The sequence below is a fragment of the Lepidochelys kempii genome, chromosome 5 (genome assembly GCF_965140265.1).
Source record: "Lepidochelys kempii isolate rLepKem1 chromosome 5, rLepKem1.hap2, whole genome shotgun sequence".
Lineage (NCBI taxonomy): Eukaryota > Metazoa > Chordata > Testudines > Cheloniidae > Lepidochelys > Lepidochelys kempii.
The window spans coordinates 132213867-132235695 of NC_133260.1; positions in this window are offsets into that span (position 1 = coordinate 132213867).

The following is a 21829-nucleotide window of genomic DNA, read 5'->3' on the forward strand; positions in this document are numbered from 1 at the left end:
CTCAACCGGACTCCCACTGCTGGCTTTAACACTGCAGTTCGCTGCCTCTGTTTCACCATCTGCAAAAATGGGGATAATACAACATACTTTGCTACCTCCATGGGTTGTTAAAGATGAATTCAAGTTTCCAAAGCACTTTGAGAATGAAAAGTGCTATGTATTATTATGCAAACATTATAAACATTCATTTTTAAGCACCCGTTACATTGCAATAAGAATAGATTTTCCCCCTTTGTTTCTCCCTTCTCACTGAAATGGAAAACATGAGGACGGACAAAACTTTTAAGACAATGGGGATTAGTGCACACACAGTCCATTTGAAGGCAGGACATTACAGCATTGGGGCCTTGGTTCAGTAGTGTTTTACCAGTTTATAATGCAAGCAAATTTTACTGTTAGCAATACTCTATTTTTATATGAAATAGTACAATACACCTTATATAATTATCAAATACATACACAGCCATTAAAACAATTGTTTTTTTCATTATGGAGAAGTAGGTTCCTGTAGGATATTATAGCTCTTCCAAACTATCCATTTGTCTATTGAACTAAAGGGGACAGAACAATGCAGTCTTAGCATTTGTCATTAAATAATTTCAAAAGGGGCTATAAAAATGCGATAGTTTTCTCTGTAACAAACATACAATTGGTTCAACGGCTGTGTGCAAGCCATGTCACTGCTCAATGCCTCAGTTTCCCCAGCTGTAAAATACTGACCTCTTTTGTAAAGTGCTTTGAGATCTATGGCTATAAAGCAGTACAGAGGAGCTAGGCCTTTAGTATTATGTTAACATTACCTTTAGCACATCAACAGAAACATTTCTATAATAGGTTCCAATGTCCTGGTTCAGCCAGGTATTTAAGCATGTGCTTTATTTTAAACAGGTGTGTAATCCTATCAAAGCCAGTGGGACCTCTCAAATGCTTGAAGTTATTCCTGTTAAGTATCTTGCTATACCAGAGCCTACATGCTGCTTGGTAGCAGCCGCAGGCTTGCAAGTTACCTTAAAAGGAATAGGGGTGCAAGAAGGAGGCAGGGCCATGACCCTGCCTTCTTCCACAATGGTCAGTGGAGAAGGCTGGCTGCTGAGGGGAGCATATTTGGGGCCCTGCCAAGGGCTCACAACAGGGGTATTCCCACTGCATGCTGGGGTAGGTCTGTGTCTCCCAGAGGAACAGTGCCTCCTGGTGCTCCCACTGAGATGGGGGCAGCATGGAGCTGCCCACCGAAAGCTGTTTGCCAAGGGCCAGATTCCGACACCCTTACTCAGAGGAGCACCTGCCTCCACGAGCGTTCTGTTGCCTTCAGTGGGACGTCCCTGGGATAAAGTACTCCTGAGCTGAGGAGTCGGGGTGTCAGAATCCAGCCACATGTGGTACAATCTGGCTCCCGAGATGGATGACAAGAAAAAGATGAATGGAGGCAAGCCACACTGACTTGTGCTGTAGAAGAATGGGAGAGGTAGTAGGGTAAGAGATTGTATTTCCAGGGTTCTTGGGGGCCGTGCACACAGAGCTGGGTGGGGGAGAATTGTAAAACAATAGAAGGATAGTATCCCCCAGCAGCTGCATTGTAAGCTTTGTTTGGTTTAAATCTGTGTGTGTTTATTAGGGTTGCCTTTCTACTCGCACAAAATTGAACACCCTTGCCCCGCCCCTTCTCCGAGGCCCCGCCCCTGCTCACTCCATCCCTGCTTCCTCTGCCGCTCACTCTCCCAACTCTCACTCACTTACTTTCACCAGGCTGGCTCAGGGGGTTGGGATGTGGGAGGGATGGCAGGGATGAAGGATTTGGGGTGCCGGAGAGGGCTCCAGGCTGGGTGGGTGGAGCTGAGGGATTCAGAGTATGGTAGGGGGCTCCGGGCTGAGGCAGGGGGTTGGGCTCTGGGATGGGGCCAGAAATGAGGGGTTCAGGGTGCTGGAGGTGGCGCCGCGTGGGGCAGGGGTTTGGGATGCAGGGGGAGGGAGAGGGCTCTGGCTGGGGGTGCAGGCTCTGGTATGGGACTGGGGATGAGGGGTTTGGCATGCAGGAGGGTGCTCCAGGCTGAGCCTGAGGGGTTTGGAGGAGGATCATGGATGCAGCAGGGGGCTGGGGTATTGGGGGGCGGGGATCAGGGGTCTAGACTGCAGATGGTGCTTACCTCAAGCAGCTCCCAGAAGCAGCAGCATGTACCCCCTCTGGCGCCTATGTAGAGGCATGGGCAGGCGGCTGTGTGCCACCCCATCTGCAGGCGCCGCCCCCGCAGCTCCCATTGGCCACGGTTCCCAGCCAATGGGAGCTGTGGAGCCCATGCTTGGGGCAGTGTGCAGAGCCCCCTGGCTGTCCCTACACATAGGAGCCGGGACATGCTGCTGCTTCTGGAAACCATGATTTAGCCCCGCTGACGGAACTTTTAATGGTCTGGTTAGCAGTGCTGACCAGAGTCCCCAGGATCCCTTTTCAACCTGGTATTCTGGCTGAAAACCAGACACCTGGCAACCCTAGTGTTTATAGCACTGGTGGACCAACCGTGGTATTATATGTATATGTATGTATACTAATGGTGATCTGTTGTACCTAGCAGTAATCTCTCAGTGGTGGTGTTGTCCCAAGTCCTGAGCAAGGGGCAGTATGGCAGTGCATTTCGCCACAGAGCAGACTCCTTTGCTGTAGGTGGGTAGCAAGCTGTAGCAGCCTGTAGCAAGGCAAAGACTCACCGGCACAGCACCCCCTGCTGGTTGTCTGGGAATTAGCTCTTTCCAGCCATCGGAGCACCCTCTGCAGGCCAGTGTCTCACCTATCACTGGCCCCTATGTCCCTGCTGGACCCTGGTGCCCCTTTACCTCAGGGTTCTGCCCCAGCAGCAACCCCCATGCTCTGGGTAGCCCCTCCCAGGGGAACCCCCAACCCTCTAAACCCACCTTGCCTCAGTGGCTACTGCCAGTCATCATCTAGCTCCCACTCACTGGGGCAGACTGTAGTGTCATGGTCAGTCATCATTGGCAAGGGGTTAGGACCTGCTGCCTCTGCCTATCCCCAGGCTGCCCCAATACCTTTTTGGGCCTTCACCGGGCTGGGGCTGCCTTTTTGCTAGCACAGCTTCCCAGACAACTAGCCCTTCCCACTCCAGGGCTAGAGTGAGACTCCTCTAACTTCTGGCCCACCAGCTCTCTTATAAGGGTCAGCTGGGCCCTGATTGAGCTGGCCACAGCTGTGGCTGCTACTCCAATCAGCCTAGCTTGGCTGTTTTAATTCCTTTTCTCAGCCGTACCCTCTCCAGGGCTGCTTTAACTATTGGCTCCCCAGGGCAGCCCTCTCCCAGGGCTGTTTTAACCTCTTCAGGGCCAGAGCAGGGCGACCACCCCACTACGCAGTCCTATACCTGGTGCAGACTACATCCCCTGGAGTGTGATACCAAGTCTCTGCTTACTTCCCCTTCCTGCCAACCTGTGTAGGAAGGGGTGTAACAGCTCCTACAGATCATGCTGTCCTCTCCTCCCCACAACCTGGGATCTAGTTAAGCAAAGGCGTGCTTTTTCCCTACTGCCACTGCAGGGGCATGTAACCAGGGTGACAATCTGGCCCTAGGTGCTAACAAATTTAACTGATTGCATCAAATCAGATGTGTCAAAACAGTTAAATAGGATCTCCCTCAACGTATCAGCCAACCACAAGACCAGAGTGACCACTTCAGCACCCCTGCCATGCGTTTGAACGCAGCTCCAGCATCATAAACCCAGAGGTACATATCAGACAGTACAAATCAGAGGTACAAATCAGCAGAACCAGTAGAACCAGCAGAACCAGTTTCGAAAAATGTCTATGCACTTAGTTCAGGTGCTACCTTGCTTTGCATAGGACACGTTCTGAAACATTAGGCTTTCGTAACACTCCTGTGTCACATTGACATTTGGAAATCAATTGGCTACAGACGCTGTAGAAACAGACTGCACAAGTAGTGGTTTTCTTGATATGGAAAACTGAATTGATAAGGTATCAGATAAGAACATAATTGACTTTTGCTGGAAATCACTTTGGTTTCCATTGACACTTCAGGCTACTTCTCATCCCTTGCCCTCCCCTCCTGCCCAATATAGCAACAAATACAATATCTGAAGATAAATCTTGATCATTAGTCGTGTCTCCACACCATGTTGACATATAGTTCAGCTTATTTCCTGTGCAATGTTTTGATTCCTTCATGCCATCAACAATAAAGCATTTTCCCCAGAGAGAAGAAATAATTTGCCTGAAAACCAATTGCATTAAGTAAAACATTCTCTCTGGCTGATATTTGTTTTCTTTCCCACTTTGATAAAATTATCCCACCAGCTGCCAGAAAAGATTTAAGCTAGTAAATTTACTGATGGAAATCCATCAACTTGAATGCACTTCCCAGTGACTGACTATGTTGTATGTGAGAGGGGATTCAGGCCCAACGTCTTATTTTACTCTTACTCTGTTTAGCACAGGGGCCCCAGAAAGTGACCAGGCTCCTGTGCGCTGGGAGGAAAGGTGTTTTAGGGCAACAGGACAGGTTGGAATGCTGAGCATTAAGCCTTTTGTTGATCTGACAGGTCTGTATTTGTGCATTTGGTTTTTCTTCCCTAAGTGTAGCACCTCCCATTTGTCTTTGTTGAATTTCATTTTGTTGTCTATGCCCAGTTCTCCAATTTATCAAGATCCTTTTGAATTTTTGCTCTATCCAACCTCTCCCTGCCTCTCCCCACCCCGTCCCACCTCCGAGCATCTGCAAATTTGATCAATATGCTCTAGTTCTACATCTAGGTCACTAATGAAGATGTTAAATAACATCGGATCCAAAACAAATCCCTGTGGAACCCCATTTGAGACCTCCTTCCAATCTGATATCATTCCATTAATGGTTACTCTCCGTTGGTGGTTGTTTGTTTAACCAATTATGTATACACTTAATCGTAGTTCTCTAAGCCTGCGCTTCTCCAGCTTCCTTATCAGAATGTCGTGTGGGACTATGTCAAAAGCCTGGCTCAAGTCCAGGTATATTATGTCCACTGCATTCCTCCTATCCACCAAACCACTTACCTTGTCAAAGAAGGAAATCAAGCTGGACTGGCATGACTTGTTCTTGGTAAATCCATGCTGGATGCTAGTGATCACCCCTTCAGCCTCCAGGCATACACAAACTGAATGTTTTCTACATTGCTCTAGGAGCTCCCCAGGTGTCAAACTCAGGCTGACTGGTCTATAGTTCCCCAGCTCCTCCTTTCCCCTCTTTTTAAAGATGAGCATAATGTGAGCGCTTTGCCAGTCTTCTAGGACCTCTCCTGTCATCCATGAATTTGGAAATATTATTGCCAGTGGCTCTGCTATTTCTTCAGCTGATTCCTTCAGCCCTCAAGGATGAAGAACATCAGGCCCTGATGACTTGAATTCATTCCAATTAGTCAGAAGATCTCTGACGTGTTCGTTACTTATCCTGATCAGCAGTCCCTCCCCTTCATTGTCTATAGTAACTTTGTTAGTCATCCAGTCACGTTTTTTGTGAGAAGACTGAAGCAAAGTAGGCATTGAGGAGCTCTGCTGTCTTATCTTCCATTCATAGAATCATAGAATTATAGAATATCAGGGTTGGAAGGGACCTCAGGAGGTCATCTAGTCCAACCCCCTGCTCAAAGCAGGACCAATCCCCAACTAAATCATCCCAGCCAGGACTTTGTCAAGCCTGACCTTAAAAACTTCTAAGGAAGGAGATTCCACCACCTCCCTAGGTAACGCATTCCAGTGTTTCACCACCCTCCTAGTGAACAAGTTTTTCCTACTATCCAACCTAAACCTCCCCCACTGCAACTTCAGACCATTACTCCTTGTTCTGTCATCAGCTACCACCGAGAACAGTCTAGATCCATCCTCTTTGGAACCCCCTTTCAGGTAGTTGAAAGCAGCTATTAAATCCCCCCTCATTCTTCTCTTCCACAGACTAAACAATCCCAGTTCCCTCAGCCTCTCCTCAGAAGTCATGTGTTCCAGTCCCCTAATCATTTTTGTTGCCCTCCGCTGGACACCTTCCAATTTTTCCACATCCTTCTTGTAGTGTGGAGCCCAAAACTGGACACAGTACTCCAGATGAGGCCTCACCAATGTCGAATAGAGGGGAACGATCACGTCCCTTGGTCTGCTGGCAATGCCCCTATTCTTGGCAACAAGGGCACACTGTTGACTCATATCCAGCTTCTCGTCCACTGTCACCCCTACGTCCTTTTCTGCAGATCTGCTGCCTAGCCATTCGGTCCCTAGTCTGTAGCAGTGCATGGGATTCTTCCGTCCTAAGTGCAGGACTCTGCACTTGTCCTTGTTGAACCTCATCAGATTTCTTTTGGCCCAATCCTCCAATTTGTCTAGGGCCCTCTGTATCCTGTCCCTACCCTCCAGAGTATATACCTCTCCTCCCAGTTTAGTGTCATCTGCAAACTTGCTGAGGGTGCAATCCATGCCATCCTCCAGATCATTTATGAAGATATTGAACAAAACTGGCCCGAAGACCAACCCTTGGGGCACTCCACTTGATACCAGCTGCCAACTAGACATGGAGCCATTGATCGCTACCCGTTGAGCCCGACAATCTAGCCAACTTTCTATCCACCTTATAGTCCATTCATCCAGCCCATACTTCTTCCCAGCTTCCCTTCTCCGTCGAGCAACAGGCCCCCACTATTCCTGGTCTTTCTTTTCTGTGTGACTTATTTGTAGAACCCCCTCCTGTGGTCTCTAACATTTCTTGCCAGTTGTAGCTCATTCCTTGCTTTGGCTTTCCTGACTTTGTCCCTCGTGCTATTCTCATGTATCTTCCTTAGTGACATGCCCCTCCTTCCATTCCCTGTATGTATCCCTTTTGGATTTTAGGTAGCTAAAAAGCTCCTCTTGCAGCCCCATTGGCCTCATATCCTTCTGCATTGGAATAACTTGATGTTGAGCCTTTAGTATTACATCTTTTACGAACTGCCAGCCCCCTTTGACTCCTTTTCTTCCTAGTGGTTTCTCCATGGGACCTTGCCTACTGTTTCCCTGAGTTGGTTGAAATCTGCCTTTTTCTGAAGTCCAGTGTCCTTGTTTTGCTGTTCTCATGTCCTCCTTTTCTTAGGATCTTGAATTCTATCAGGTCGTGATCACTTCCTCCCAAACCTGACCATCTTTGTGTTCGTAGCTACTTCATCCCTGTTGGTCAAAACCAGAAAAAAAATGGATGGCTAACTCATTGGGGAGCTGCCTGTCGAAAGCAGTGCTTGAGTGGAGAGGTGAGCATGCAGCGCATGGAATCGGAGACATGAGGATAGGTGAGGACAGTGGATGAGGTTGAGTGTGAGAGCTGCTCAGATGGTTGGAATGCTAGAAGCAGTCCTGATGGATTACTCGACGGAGGTCAGGTGAGGGGATCAAAGCAATTCATCACATCTCTGTAACTTATCACATGGACATGACCACCTCATGTGTGGGGTCCATGGGTGTTTATTATAAGAGCATTACCAGCTAAATAGAGGGCTGGAAGGGATCTTGAGAGGTCAAGTCCAGCCCCTTGCAGTGAGGCAGGATCAAATAAACCTAGACCATCCTTGGCAGGTGTTTGTCTAGCCTGTTCTTAAAAGCCTCCAGCGAGGGGGATTCCACAACCTCCCCTGGAAGCCTATTCCAGAGCTTAAACTGCCCAAATAGTTAGAAAGTTTCCCCTAATACCTAACCTAAATCTCCCTTGCTGCAGATTAAGCCCATTACTACTTGGGAAGGGAAGAACAGTTGATCACTGCCTTCTCACAGCCTTAACATATTTGAAGACTTATCTGGTCCCCACTCAGACTTTGCAAGACTAAACATGCCCAAGTTTTTTTTAATCCTCTCCTTATTGGGCAGGTTTTCTAAATCTTTGATCACTTTTGTTGTTTTCCTCTGGACTCTCTCCCCAATTTGTCCATATCTGTCCTAAAGTGGTGGTGCCCAGAACTGGACACAGTACTCCAGCTGATTGTCACCAGCCACTATCCACAGAACTAAGAACGAGGAGTACTTGTGGCACCTTAGAGACTAACAAATTTATTTGAGCATAAGCTTTTGAGGGCTAAAATAAATTTGTTAGTCTCTAAAGTGCCACAAGTACTCCTCGTTCTTTTTGCTGATACAGACTAACACGGCTATCACTCTGAAACTTATTCACAGGACAGTTTTTAGTGCAATAATATTTGTAATGCACTGTCAGACCGTCAGATGAAAGGTGGTGTAGACGTCCAAACCATCATGTCAGGGGTCTGCACTCATCTGAGCATATGAGGATAAAGAATCCTTTACAGTGCTAATACATGTGTTCTTCTGCTTCCCAGCATTATGTATTGTCTGTGGGGAAGGAACCTTAACATGGTGGCAGCGGTGGAGGTTCCTTCCCCACTCTGAACTCTAGGGTACAGATGTGGGGACCTGCATGAAAACCTCCTGAGCTCACTTTTACCAGCTTAGGTTAAAACTTCCCCAAGGTACAAACTATTTTACCCTTTGCCCTTGGACTTTCCTTGCCACCACCAAACGTCTAACCGCGTTTCTGGGAAAGAGTTGTTTGGAAACGTCTTTCCCCCCAAAATCCTCCCAACCCTTGAACCCCACTTCCTGGGGAAGGTTTGGTAAAAATCCTCACCAATTTGCATAGGTGACCACAGACCCAAACCCTTGGATCTTAAGAACAATGAAAAAGCATTCAGTTTCTGAAAAGAAGAATTTTAATAGAAGTAAAAAGAATCACCTCTGTAAAATCAGGATGGTAAATACCTTAAAGGGTAATTAGATTCAAAACATAGAGAATCCCTCTAGGCAAAACCTTAAGTTACAAAAAGACACAAAGACAGGAATATCCATTCCTTTCAGCACAGCTTATTTTCTCAGCCATTTAAAGAAATCATAATCTAATGCATATCTAGCTAGATTATTTACTAAATTCTAAGACTCCATTCCTGTTCTGTCCCCGGCAAAAGCATCACCCAGACAGACCCAGACCCTTGTTTCCCCCCCCCCCCCCCCTCCAGCTTTGAAAGTATCTTGTCTCCTCATTGGTCATTTTGGTCAGGTGCCAGCGAGGTTATCTTAGCTTCTTAACCCTTTACAGGTTAAAGGGTTTTTCCTCTGGCCAGGAGGGATTTTAAAGGTGTTTACCCTTCCCTTTATATTTATGACAGACCATGTGGGGAACAACAGCTGCTGCCACTAGGTAACTCTCCAATTATCCTGGTCCTAATTCTTCCAACCCCATTGCAGCTGTTGAACTTTGCTTCCTTGCTATTGTTCCATCCTACTCCACTCCTTAACAATAACCTACTAGGGAATAACTACCCATTTGGGCCCAGTGGGTGCACTTCTTTCCTCCCTCCTGCCAGTCACAATATCCTTATAATTTCCCCTCTGTATGTCTGGGTGAAGGGTTCATAATAAACAGTTTGTCAGATGAATTCTGTATCTTTTTTTTTCCTCTTCACAAGTGATCCAAAACAGAATATGATTTTTGTTTTAAAGACTTAGTTATTTACCAGTTCATTTCTAGGGCTGGTTGGAAAAACGTTAACAGGCGTTTTCTGTCAGACTGCAGCTCCACCGACATTGAAACACTTTGTGAATTCATGTCAAGTTTACTGAAATCTTGTTTTAGAGGGGAAAAGTGTGTGTGTGTGGCGGGGAAGCAGGGGAATGAATGTTCAACCCTATTGAAACAAGAAGTTTAGATTGTTGGAACAAAACGTTTCTATTTTTTCCTTTCAGAATGACAAAATGTAAAAAACCTAACTGAAAAGTATTAACTCTTATAAAACTTGAAAACAAAAGGTTTTGACCTGAATTTTTTTTCCAGAATCTTCTTTCGTGGAGAATTTCCAAGTTTCCGGGTTTCATTCCCAATCAGAATCCTGAAATGGAATTTCCATTCTCTACACAGCTCTACTTGTTTCTGTGAATAGTTCTTGGCTGGTTGTATTGCAGCATTTGTTGGGAATGTGATAGTCCAAATTCATGCTCTTTTGGCCCAAGTCACAAGTGTGGAAGTGGGAAACAAGCAGAGTGAAAGTAAATTAGAGGACTTACCGGTACGCTGGAGTCCTGAGCAGTGGGCGTGGCCTCAACCGGAAGAGGTGTGACCTTGACCGGAAGAGGCAGGGCCTTAAATCCCTGGGCCCTTTAAATCTTGATTTAAAGGGCCAGGGCTCCAGTTGCGGTAGTGGCAGCTGGGCACTCGGGGCCCTTTAAATCACCCCCGAGCTACCAGCTGCAGAGGTGGCTGGGAACTCCAGGGCTCGGGGGTGATTTAAAGGGCCCAGGGCTCCAGCTGCCACTACTGCAGCGGAGCCCCGGGCCCTTTAAATCACTGAGGAGCCCTGGGGGCTCCCGGCTGCACCGCTACCCCGGCGCTCTGGGCTCTGGCAGAGCTTTAAAGGGCCTGGGGCTAAGTTGTGGTAGCAGCTGCCGGAGACCCGAGCCCTTTAAATCCTCGCCTGAGCCCTGCTGCCCGAGCCCTGGGGTAGCGGTGGCCGGGCTCCGTCGGGGATTTAAAGGGCCCTGGGGCTCCAGCCACCGTTACTGCCCCAGCCCTTTAAATCCACTCCGGATCCCCAACGCCACTACCCCAGGGCTCTGGCAGCAGGGCTGAGGCGGGGATTTAAAGGGCCCCGGGGGTGGGGTAGTTGGGGCTGGAGCTTCAGGGCCCTTTATATCCCCGCCAGAGCCCCGCCGCCGCCGCTACCCCAGGGTTCGGGCAGCAGGGCTCAGGCGGGGATTTAAAGGGCCCCGGAGCTCCAGCCGCCGCTACCTCCCCGGGGCCCTTTAAATCCCCGCCTGAACCCTGCTGCCCGAACCCTGGGGTAGCGGCGGCGGCGGGGCTCTGGTGGGGATTTAAAGGGCCCTGGAGCTCCAGCCGCTGCTACTGCCCCGAGGCCCTTTAAATCCCTGCCAGAATCCCGCCGCCACTACCCCAGGGCTTCGGCAGCAGGGCTCAGGTGGAGATTTAAAAGGCTGGGGCAGTAGCAGCGGCTGGTGCTCCAGGGCCCTTTAAATACCTGCCGCAGCCCCGCCACCGCTACCCCAGGGCTTTAAATTGCCCTCTGGGAAAGCCAGTCCTGGTACGGCGCACCGGCTCTTACCGGTACGCCGTACCGGGGCGTACCGGCTTACTTTCACCTCTGGAAACAAGGAGATAATGTTGTCTTGAACACCAGGCTTGGTGTTCCCACAAGGCCTCAGAGCAGAAAAGTACCAAGATGGGGAGAAAAAAACAAAAACGAGGAATGAAAACAGTGGGGAAGAAGGAGGAAAAGAAATAGGGGAGGGTAGATGCAAAACACCAGATGAAAGGGCAAACACAAGACAAGGCAAGGAGTGAGTCCACCCCTTTGGTTAGAGAATGAGCCAGGGCCCTGGGGGGATTCACAGCTATTGCCTCTGAGTGAGTGAGGTTGCTGCTGTGTGTTCGTGGAAGGAGCTGTGTAATTGTAACCCCCACACCTCCTGGGTGTGGTATTCCAGCCCCTCTAGTGGCACCAAGACCACTTAGAAATTAATGAGTCTGCTACAGCCTTAGCTAAGAGACATGTGGCTTTTAGCTCATGCAGTAGAGGCTATGCATTGAGGTTCCAGGTTCAATCCCACCTGCTGCTGACTGGGGTCTGTCGGTGTTACACAATCACTCACTATTCCAGAGAACTGGAGTTTTGTGCAAAATTTTCTAGCCTTTTGAAAAAAGCAGTAAGGGTGATCTGGGATATTGCAGGCTAGGGAACCTGTCACAGCTCACAGCTGGGGCATGGCCTTGTGGCTGCCTCTGGGGAATAGCTCCACCTAGTTTGACATCCCCTTCTGTCTCTGGTTCACACTGTGGCCCCTCATGCTCTAGGAGTTGCAGTGCTTCCTCTTTGTGGCTTAGGGAACTCCCTCTTGAAGCAGAGATTCAATCTCACGGTTATGGAGAAAGAATACGGCATCTCCTCCCCAAAACTACAGCCCTTTTTTTTTAGGCTTGGAATGAACACTCTGAAAACTTACAAGTAAATCCATTAACTGATTTATGCATTAAAATTAATTTTAAAAATGGGATCTTTTGCCCTGTGCCAAACCTTTTTGCCTGGACTAATCTCAGTAATGGAATAGCATAGACTCTTCAAACTGATCTGGCAATGTAAAGAAGCAGTAAACCCAGCTTAACTGGCCAGTGTGCTCCGGCTGCTTTGCCCTGCTGCAGTGGGACAGAAAGCAGCCATAGCCTACCACTGAATATGACCCTACTACAAGTTAACATGTTTTTACATCTACAGAGCATTAGAAACAGTCTCTTTGGGTTACTTGTTCATGTATGAAATCAATAATAATTTTAAAAATCTAAGGGGCCAGACAGAAACTTAAGACAGTTATTAATGTTAAGTACATTAGGATAAAAAATACGAGCATTCAGGAAACATAGGTCTAAGGTTATATTTACAAGAAATCCAAACATATTATGGTATGGACAATGGCACTCGAACCTCAGGGCTGTTACATGTTACATTAACACACCTAAGAATTAAATGACATAAGCGTGTAAGCAAAAGCTAAAATGACAGTAACACTCTAAAATAACCAGATGAAAAGGTAGCAAAATTATATCCAAGACAATCTGCTTTGTTAAAGAAGCAATCTAAAGCAGAGGAAGAAGAAGGAATCGGAAATAGACCCTTTTTTAGCATTAAAGCTGAGGCACAAAAGTGTCATATTTGCAAATGTGTTGTTTGTAAGGAAACGGTGGTTTGGAAGAACAATTTGGCTTTGTAATAATCCCTCTGTGATCTAAATGTGTCAGTGAGAGCTCCAATTTTTATGTCTTGTCTCAGCCATTTAAAACAACTTTTTGTTTTCAATCACTAGAATATGCCAGCAAAGATTGGAATTTGCAACCATTGTTGACGGGTATATGTAGCATAGTTTTGTGCCATGACAAATCTGCAGCTGCTGTTTGAATACATATGGAAGCAAATGTTGGTGATTGTGTTTTTATACTTCTGCAAACTCATATCCTCTTTTGTGAACTGCTTCATTCTGAATGAATTTCCCTGGAGCAAAGTCTCAGCCAAGTGCAGTATTTACATAATAAGGAGGGTATGAATGCCTCCTGGAGACTGTTTTTTTTTCTGAAGTTGTTAAAGGTGGATGGCTACCTTATTGGTTGGTGCAGAGATAAAATCATGGAAGCTTTATAATCAGAGCATGCAAGCAAAAGCAAAGTTATCATGGGCTAATTTGTACAATGATGGAGCCGCACATTCATCCTCTTAGAATCTTATTTAAAGCCATGCACATGCTCTCTTTGCTCATTTATTACATTCCACCAAAAAATGGGGTTTGCATATACCTCTGGCTTGACTTGTCTAATGCTCCCTGCTTTGGATCTAAGGCCTGGACTACACTTAAAATTGAGGTTGACATGACTACATCACTGAGGTGTCAAAAATTCATAGAATCATAGAATATCAGGGTTGGAAGGGACCTCAGGAGGTCATCTAGTCCAACCCCCTGCTCAAAGCAGGGCCAATCCCCAATTTTTGCCCCAGATCCCTAAATGGCCCCCTCAGGGATTGAACTCACAACCCTGGGTTTAGCAGGCCAATGCTCAAACCACTGAGCTCTCCCTCCCCCCAAATTCACCACTTTTGAGCACTGTAGCTATGACAACCTAAACCCCAGCATAGCTGCAGCTAGCTCAATGGAAGAATGCTTCTGGTGACCTAGCTACTCTTGCTCAGTGAGGTAGTGTTCCTTCACAGACAGAAAAGCCCCTTTTGTTGGTGTAGACTGCGGCTACATGACAGGGTTATGCTGGCATAACTATATGGTGCCATAGCTATGCCGGTATAGTCCCTGTAGTGGAAACATACTGTGACGCACCCTGTATTCGCACCCTATTGTCGTAATTGTTGTACAAGGCATGCCTTGTGCGGTACCATCTGAAAACCTGTAACTTGCTGATCAGTAATATCATGGTAAAATGCAAGTAGCAACATTAGGGGTAAAGTTATGGACACGAGCTGAAATCATGACTGAAGTGTGTTTACCAGACAAGTCTGGGGAGTGGCTAAATCAGTTTCTCAATGACAAAGGGCAAGCTGATGCCCCAGCCAGGTGTCAAAGTTGATGGGCCATCACCTATCTAGTGGCCATTCTTTGGCATGGAAGAGGGGAAGGGACAAAGATTTGCATGTTAGCAAAGAAACAGCATGAGGTCTCCTTCTTCCTCCAGACCCACTGTTTCTTGGTTCTCAGCTGGAAATGCTTTTCAAAGAGGGACTGAAACTATAAAAAAGGAGGGGAAAACACCCCAAGACACCCCTCCTCTTGCTCTCTCTCTTTCTCTCACTCCTTGCACTTGAGAAGACCAAGGAAGCAGCCCTGCACTGTGTGGGAGGGGTCCTGACCTGAAAGTTTGGTCAGTAATGCTGATGGAAGCATGTGGTGAGAAACTTTACTTTGAATCTAATATAGTTTGTTAAACGAGGCACTAGAAAGCATTTTGTCTTTATTTTCTTGTAACTTTCTTTAACTTTTTTCTTCTCACTTTTATGTCACATTGCTTGTACTCACTTAAAATCTATCTTTGTAGTTAATAAATTTGTTTTATTGTTTTATCTAATCCAGTGTGTTTAAGCTAAAGTGTCTGAGTAACTTCATGTAGGGTGGCAAGTTATGTTTATATTATTCCCTTAATGGAGTAACAGCCTTAGTATTATAAGAAATAAGTTTATTAAATACAAAAGGTAAATTTTAAGTGATTATAAGGGATAGCAACCAGAACAAAGCAGATTACTGAGCAAATAAAACAAAACACGCAAGCTAAGCTTAATACGCTCAAGAAACAGGTTACAAAATTTAATTTCTCACCCTAGATGTTGTTTTAGGCAAGTTGCAGAGTTTCTGTAGCTCAGAGTTCCAGTTATTTCTCTTTAGAGACTGGACCCCTGTCTCAGCCTGGACTCCATCCTGCCTTTCCCTTCAGGTGTTTTTAGCAGTCTTCCTTCCTGGACAGGCAATGGAGGAAAGTCCTGAATGCCTTCCTTCCTTAAATAGAATTTACATAAGGTGGGAAGCCTTTGTTTCCAGTGGAAAAGTACCAGCAGTGTCCATGGTGGTATTTTGTACCAGGTGACATTATCACATTATCTTGCAGTGTCAGGGCAACCATGAAACAAGGTTTATTTGCAAGGTCCACAGGAAGGAACTCCCGGGAAGATGGGAGATCCACATCTTCAAAGACTCATTGTCTTTTCCTAATGGCTCATTAAGTCTGATTGCTTACTGTCTGCTGGGTGTTTCCCAAGCACGGACCCACACAGTTGTAGTTGTTACATAGACAATATTCCCAACTTCAGATACAGAAATGATACATGTATACAAATTGGATGAACATTTTCAGTAAATCATACCCTTTCCAGTGATATCTCATGTCCAATCTTGCATAAAACATACCTGAGTTGTGCCATATTCATATCCGAACAATATTTCTGTGAAGAATATGGAGTGTAATGTCACAATGATTCTGTGCCTGCTGTAATATAGTCAAAGGCTTATAGGAACAGCAAGTGGCTTTTGAGTATTTTTTAATCTTAAAATGTAATTATATGAAAACTAGTAATTTTGTATCTAGAATAGTATTGCTAATGTATGAACTACATGTTACTAGACAAACACCATAAAAGTGGAGAGAGAGAAATCATTCCTTTCGTTTTTCTGGTTAAAATTGTTTGTTTGGCGCAGTAGGACCTTTGACCTTGTATAGCACATCTGTCAGGGATCAAGCTCATTGCAGGCTATAAGCTGAACCTGAATTCGGCCCCCTTGTTCTCTCTTGAAACATGGCCTCTCTTTATAAATTATTTGTCACATATGACTTCAACTGAACTCTAATATAAGTATACATGTTGGATGCCATACAGCTAGTGGGACTATTCCCAGGGTTAACTTTAAGCATGTCCTTAAGTGTGGTGTTGGACTGGCACCTAAGTCTGGACTCTTCTCATGATTAGGGCAATCACAAATGGCACACCTCTCATGCTTCTTTGTGTAACAGGGTGGTTTGCCCATGGATGGAAGAGCCTGGGGCTAAGCCAGCCCTGACTGCAGGACAAGCTACACCTGGGTTGAATCAGGTGAGCTAATATAAAAGGCAGCAGGAAGCGGAAGTGGGGGACTAGCTGAGGGGGAGAATGTGTATGGCAGCACAGAGAGGGGTGTGGCCTGGCAGCTTCAGGCACAGCTTAGGATCACCAGACGTCTGTTCTTTGACCAGAATGCCCGGTCGAAAATGGACCCTGGTGGCTCCAGTCAGCACCTCTGACCGGGCTATTCAAAGTCTAGTTGGCAGTGCAGCAGTGCTAAGGCAGGCTCCCTGCCTGCCCTGGCTCTGTGCAGCTCCATAGAAGTGGACAGCATGTCCGGCCTCTAAGTTCAGGGTCGATCAGGGTAGCTCCATGAGCTGCCCCCAGTGCCAGAAATGCAGCTCCCATTGGCCAGGAACTGTGGCCAATGGGAGCTGCAGGGGCAGCGCCTGTGGGTGTGGGCAGCGCGAACAGTGCAGAGCCACCTGGTTGCGCCTCCACCTAGGGCCAGACATGCTAGCTGTTTCTAGGAGCAGTGTGCAGCCAGGGCAGGCAGGGAGGCTGCCTTAGCCCCACTGTGCCAATGACTGGGAGCTTCCTGAGGTAAGCGCTGCCTGGCCGGAGCTCGAACCCCCACCTGCACCTCAACCCCCTGCCCCAGGTCAGAACCCCCTCCCACACCCTAACTCCCTCCCAGACCCAGCACCCCCACCTGCACCCCAAGCCTCTGCCCCAGCCCTGAGCCCCCTCCTGCACCCCAAACTCCTCATCCCCAGAGCCACGGCAGAGCCCACACCCCCAGCTGGAGCCCTCACCCCCTCTTGCATCCCAACCCCCTGCCCCAGCCCAGTGAAAGTGAGTGAGGGCGGGGCAGAGCGAGTGATGGAGGGAGCGGGGCTGGAGTGAGTGGGAGGCAGGGACTCTGTGATAAATGAAGGCTGGGGGGAGCTCCCTTTTATGGACACCCAGACAGCCAGTTAGCTAGAAAATCCCTCTTGGTAGCTGTTCTCTACTTCCTTTATCTGTAAAGGGTTAAAAAGTCTGACTGCATGCATAGGTAAAAGGAATTGAGTGGGCACCTGGTTAAAAGAGCCAATGGGAAGTCTAGAACTTTTTAAAATTGAAACAAGACTCCCCTTTGGTCTGTCTGTTGTTGTTCTCCGGAGAGAGGGGACAGGGCAGGACAGGGCTGGAACTATGCTGCAAAAAGCTTTAAGCCAGGTCTGAAAAATCATTAAATCATACTTAAAACTGACTTATTTGAAACCCCAGACATGTAAGTAGACCAGGAAATGTCTAGAAAGACACGGTTAGGGTTATTTCTTTAGGGCTTGTGGACTCCTCTGTGCTAACACCCAAATGCTTTTGTTTTGCTTGTAACCTTTAAGCTGGACCTCAAGAAAACCATTCTTGATGCTTAATTATTACATTTCCTCTTTTTAAGTCTAGTAATAGCCTAAGTTCCAGACGTATTTTCTTTCTTTTTGTTTTTAATAAAATGTACCTTTTTTTAAAGAACAGGATTGGGTTTTTTCTGTCCTAAGAGGTTTGTGCAGATGTTGTTTAATTAGCTGGAGGCAACAGCTGAGTTCATTTGTTTTCTTTCTCAGCTCTTCCCCTGAGGTGGGGGTGAAAGGGCTTGAGGGCACCCCACAGGGAGGAATTCCCAAATCTGCCTTCCTGGGTCCAAAGGGGTTTTTTGCACTTGGGTAGTGGCAGCATCTGCCCATCCATGGTCAGAGAGAAGCTGTGACCTTGGGAGTTTAATACCAGCCTGGAGTGGCCAGTATTAATTTTTAGAATCCTTGTGGGTCCCCACCTTCTGCACTCGAAGTGCCAGAGTGGGGAATCAGCCTTGACAGCCTCAGAGAAGGGACGAGGCAGAGGCGAGGCCTTGGGGAAGGAGTGGGACAGGGCAAGGGTGTTCGGTTTTATGCAATTAGAAAGTTGGCAACCCTAGCACAACTGCTTAAGATGCTGGACTTTGTGTTGAGCACTATTTGGGTGATTTTGCTATTAAGGACTGAGGTTTGTGTGAACCTTGTCTGCCATTAAACCGCCCTGAGGAAGGAGTGCTATGACCATCAGGAGTGCTTAAGGGGCCTGTAAGAAGAGGTTGTTAGGGCAGGGGGCCTGTAAAGCAACCCCTGGCCACAAGGGGATGCTCAATGAGTGGCCACACCACTACAGAGTGCTTGGCCCTGTTTGAAGTCAATGGCAAAACTCCCCTTGGCTTGATAGGACCAGGGTTTCACCCCATGACATTAAACTTTTGGGACATGCTGTGAATGGGTAGGACACTAGTGGTTGAAGAGTGTGCCATGTGAGCTTCAGGAAAGGTTCCCTAAAAGCTGGACTGCACAGAAAGTGCAGCAAGCAGGACAAAACAACTTAAGAACAAAACTGCAGCCATAGCAAGAACCAACCCTGTGGCCTCCTGGTTAGAACTCAGATCTCCTCCCCTCCTCCAGACACATACAGAGATCATTACAGTGGGAGAATGCAATCCAGTTAGATGGTAAAGGATTGGCTCTGATCTAGCAGCCCTTATAGGTCACTGTTATCACCAGCTATGGAAAGACAGAAGTTATTTTGGGTATAAAGCAATTCTTGTGACCGTCAGCTGAATTTTTAAACTACCTTTCCATGACTTTCTCTCTTCACCAGGACTGGCATGGGACAGTCCCTAACCATGAACATAGTAAAGGTTTCATTTGTGGTCTTTTTCTCAGCAGCAGCATGAGAAAATCTCTTAACTCAGTTGCTTTGCAGCCTTGGCCTGCAAGCTGGACAGCGGAATGAGAGATCATCTAGTCGAATTATAGACAACAACTGGCCATGCTAACTGCAGCAGTCCTCGTTGCTCACGTGAACAGAAGTACTGTCAGTGTGTCTGTCCCCTTAGCAGCACCACGAGTCCGGAAGGAGGTTCCTTTCACCCCGTCCTTCACTGAGCACCTGTGCAAAGCCAGGCACAATTCAAACCACCAGACTCATGCTCTTACTTTGCTTACTATTCAATAGCATTCTAGACAGTGTTACATAGGTGGGAGGTAGTGGATAAGACGCTGGGCTGTGACTTGGGAGACCTGGATTCTTCTTTCTGGCTCAGCCCCAGGCAAGTCCTTTCACTCTGTTTCCCCTCCCGCCTATTCTTTGTCCATCTTGTTTCATTCGATTGTTAACTCTGTGCTGCTGGGACTGTCTCTGTGTTCAGCACAATGGCACTCTGATCCCAGCTGGGGCCTCTAGAGGCTACTTTCACAATAATATTTCTGTACCTGATCCTTACTAAGGCTTTATTAGACTGCACCAAATAAAAATAATCACAAAACTGTTAAACCAAAAGCCCTGTTATCACAGGAGGCAAGTTTCCAAAGTGCCTGGGGGTGCTTGACACCTGGCTCTGCCCCAGGCCCCACTGCTTCCCCCAGGACCCCACCCCCTCTTCCCACAGCCTCTCCACCCCTGCCCTGCCTCTTCCTGCCCCATTCTGCCCCCTCCCCTGAGTGTGCCATATCCTCGCTCCTCCCTCATACCCCCCAGAGCCTCCTGCATTCTGCAAAACAGCTGATCATGATGGGCAGGAGGCACTGGGGGGAGGGGTTGGTGCTGATAGGGAGCCTGCAAATGGGTGCTCAGCACCCATCATTTTTTACCTATGGGTGCTCTAGCCCCAGAGCGCCCACGGAGTCATTGCTTATGCCTGTTATCCTACAGACGTAAGGCACAACCATAATGGCATGATTCCCGCACTGAAATGCTTTTCCAGGCAATACTACACAGCACGAGGGCTTGGACCTACTAGGAAAAGTCCCATTAAAAGCAGCATCCTGTTCACTTTAAGGGGTCTTAGATACTTATTCAAAACATTTGCAGAGGTAAACACTCTCCCCTGCACAGTAACAGCGCCTGAATGTTTCAAGCCTACCTGTGGTAATGGATGCCAATTTGCATTTCAGCTTGGCAGAACAGCAGCAAGAAGCCAGACTTAACGGATAGGTGAATGAGTGGGTTGTGGCCTAAGGGGTCTCTTCCATTTCTAATTTCTGTTCTCACACAAAACACTTAATTGATATGGTGTTACACTGGGGAAACTTTATTTCCCCACACCACAGCAAACACTTTAAAGCATACGTGAAGGCAATATTCACACCTGACGCAATATCAGTCTCCAGGCACTGGTATGACAACGGTAGAGAACCACAGAGACCGAAGAGTCAGTTCCCCCTAACACGAACGAGACGCTCTAAGGAAAAACAAGCATTACCCGTAAAGCTATCTGTCTCACTGCAGAGCTTTACTCCAGTACCTTCCCCTACCCCCCACTTTGCCAGACTTCTGGCTGCAATTATAAAGAAACAGCATGTATATCCTGACCTGGACTGGCTGTGAAATAAACCAGCACCAGGGCACTAAATACATTCTCCATCATGCTCACTTTCCAGTCACTGCGACTAGCCCCCGCAATGCACACGTCAGAGAAACCAACATCGCATGCTGCACTGCACAGCCGTAACTCCACCCTTCCAATACTATTTTATTTATTTTGCAGATGCAGCCATTGCAGGGACTGCTGCACTGTGGGGAGGCCACCCCTCTTTCTAGTAGCCCCTGGAATGAGAATTGTGAGAGGAGACCTTCCCCATTGTGGGGCACAAGGACCCAGGGGATTCTGCCCCCTTCATATAGCCTTGAGGGAAAATTGTAAGGAGGAACCAGCCAGAGAGCAGAGATTCCAGCCAGTAGGGACAGGAGCAGAGACCTTCAGAGAACTTTCTGCAGTTTTGACTGGACTTTCTCGGCCCTGTGCTGATTGGCTGTTTGTTCCAACCCTTCCTCTCCCTTGGTCTCTTCACTTCAGCTTCACCACACACCTGCCCTTTTTACCCTCTTCTGCCCTCCCCCCTTCACCTGCCTTCCTTTCAACGTCTCCTCTCCCTGTACTTTTCTTTCCACCACCCCCAGAACTAAAATGATTCTTGCTACCATCCCACTGAGTACTCTGCTTGTGTGTTACACCCTGCGCCCTGCCCTGCGTTTGTCTTGTCTGTTTAGATGGCAAGCTCCTTGGAGCAGGGACCATCTGCTCCTCTTTTTGTACAGCGACTAGCGCAATGGGGGCCCATTCTTGGCTAGTCCTTAGGCACTACTGTAATAAATCTAATTTTACTCATTTAATGACAACTGTAATACTGGTGTAATGAAATTACAGTCTTAGCAACTCCTCTGTGTCTCTGGACTGTATGAGCCATGTTAATTCTCTGAGTTCAAGCTCAGTATAACCCCTCCTGGTTTAGTTTGATGGCTTTGACTTTGCTTGCAGCTAATATGTAAATTGAAGTAAACCCACTTTCCTTTTGTTGCCGGCACCCAGTGCCGAGAGGCTGAACAACAGCTTGAGTTGGTTTGTTATTTGGTGTGCTGCACCCAATAATTACCAGATTTTCAGCATAACTGCTATATGTGCCTCCAGGCAGGGGGGCCAAAAACACTTAGGCCTAGTACGCAAAGCTGCTGCAAGTGCCTCCAAGCAAAAGGGGGGGGGCAAGAACACCGGGGCCTAGTGCAAGGGGGCTTCATTGACACTCGTGGTCTTTTATTCCCTTAAGTTATCTAGTGGCCATGCCCCAGTGTCCCCAACACTTTGTTTAGGATAAAACTGTTTATCACCTTTACCTGGGGAGATGGTGGAATCTCCTTCCTTAGAGGTTTTTAAGGTCAGGCTTGACTA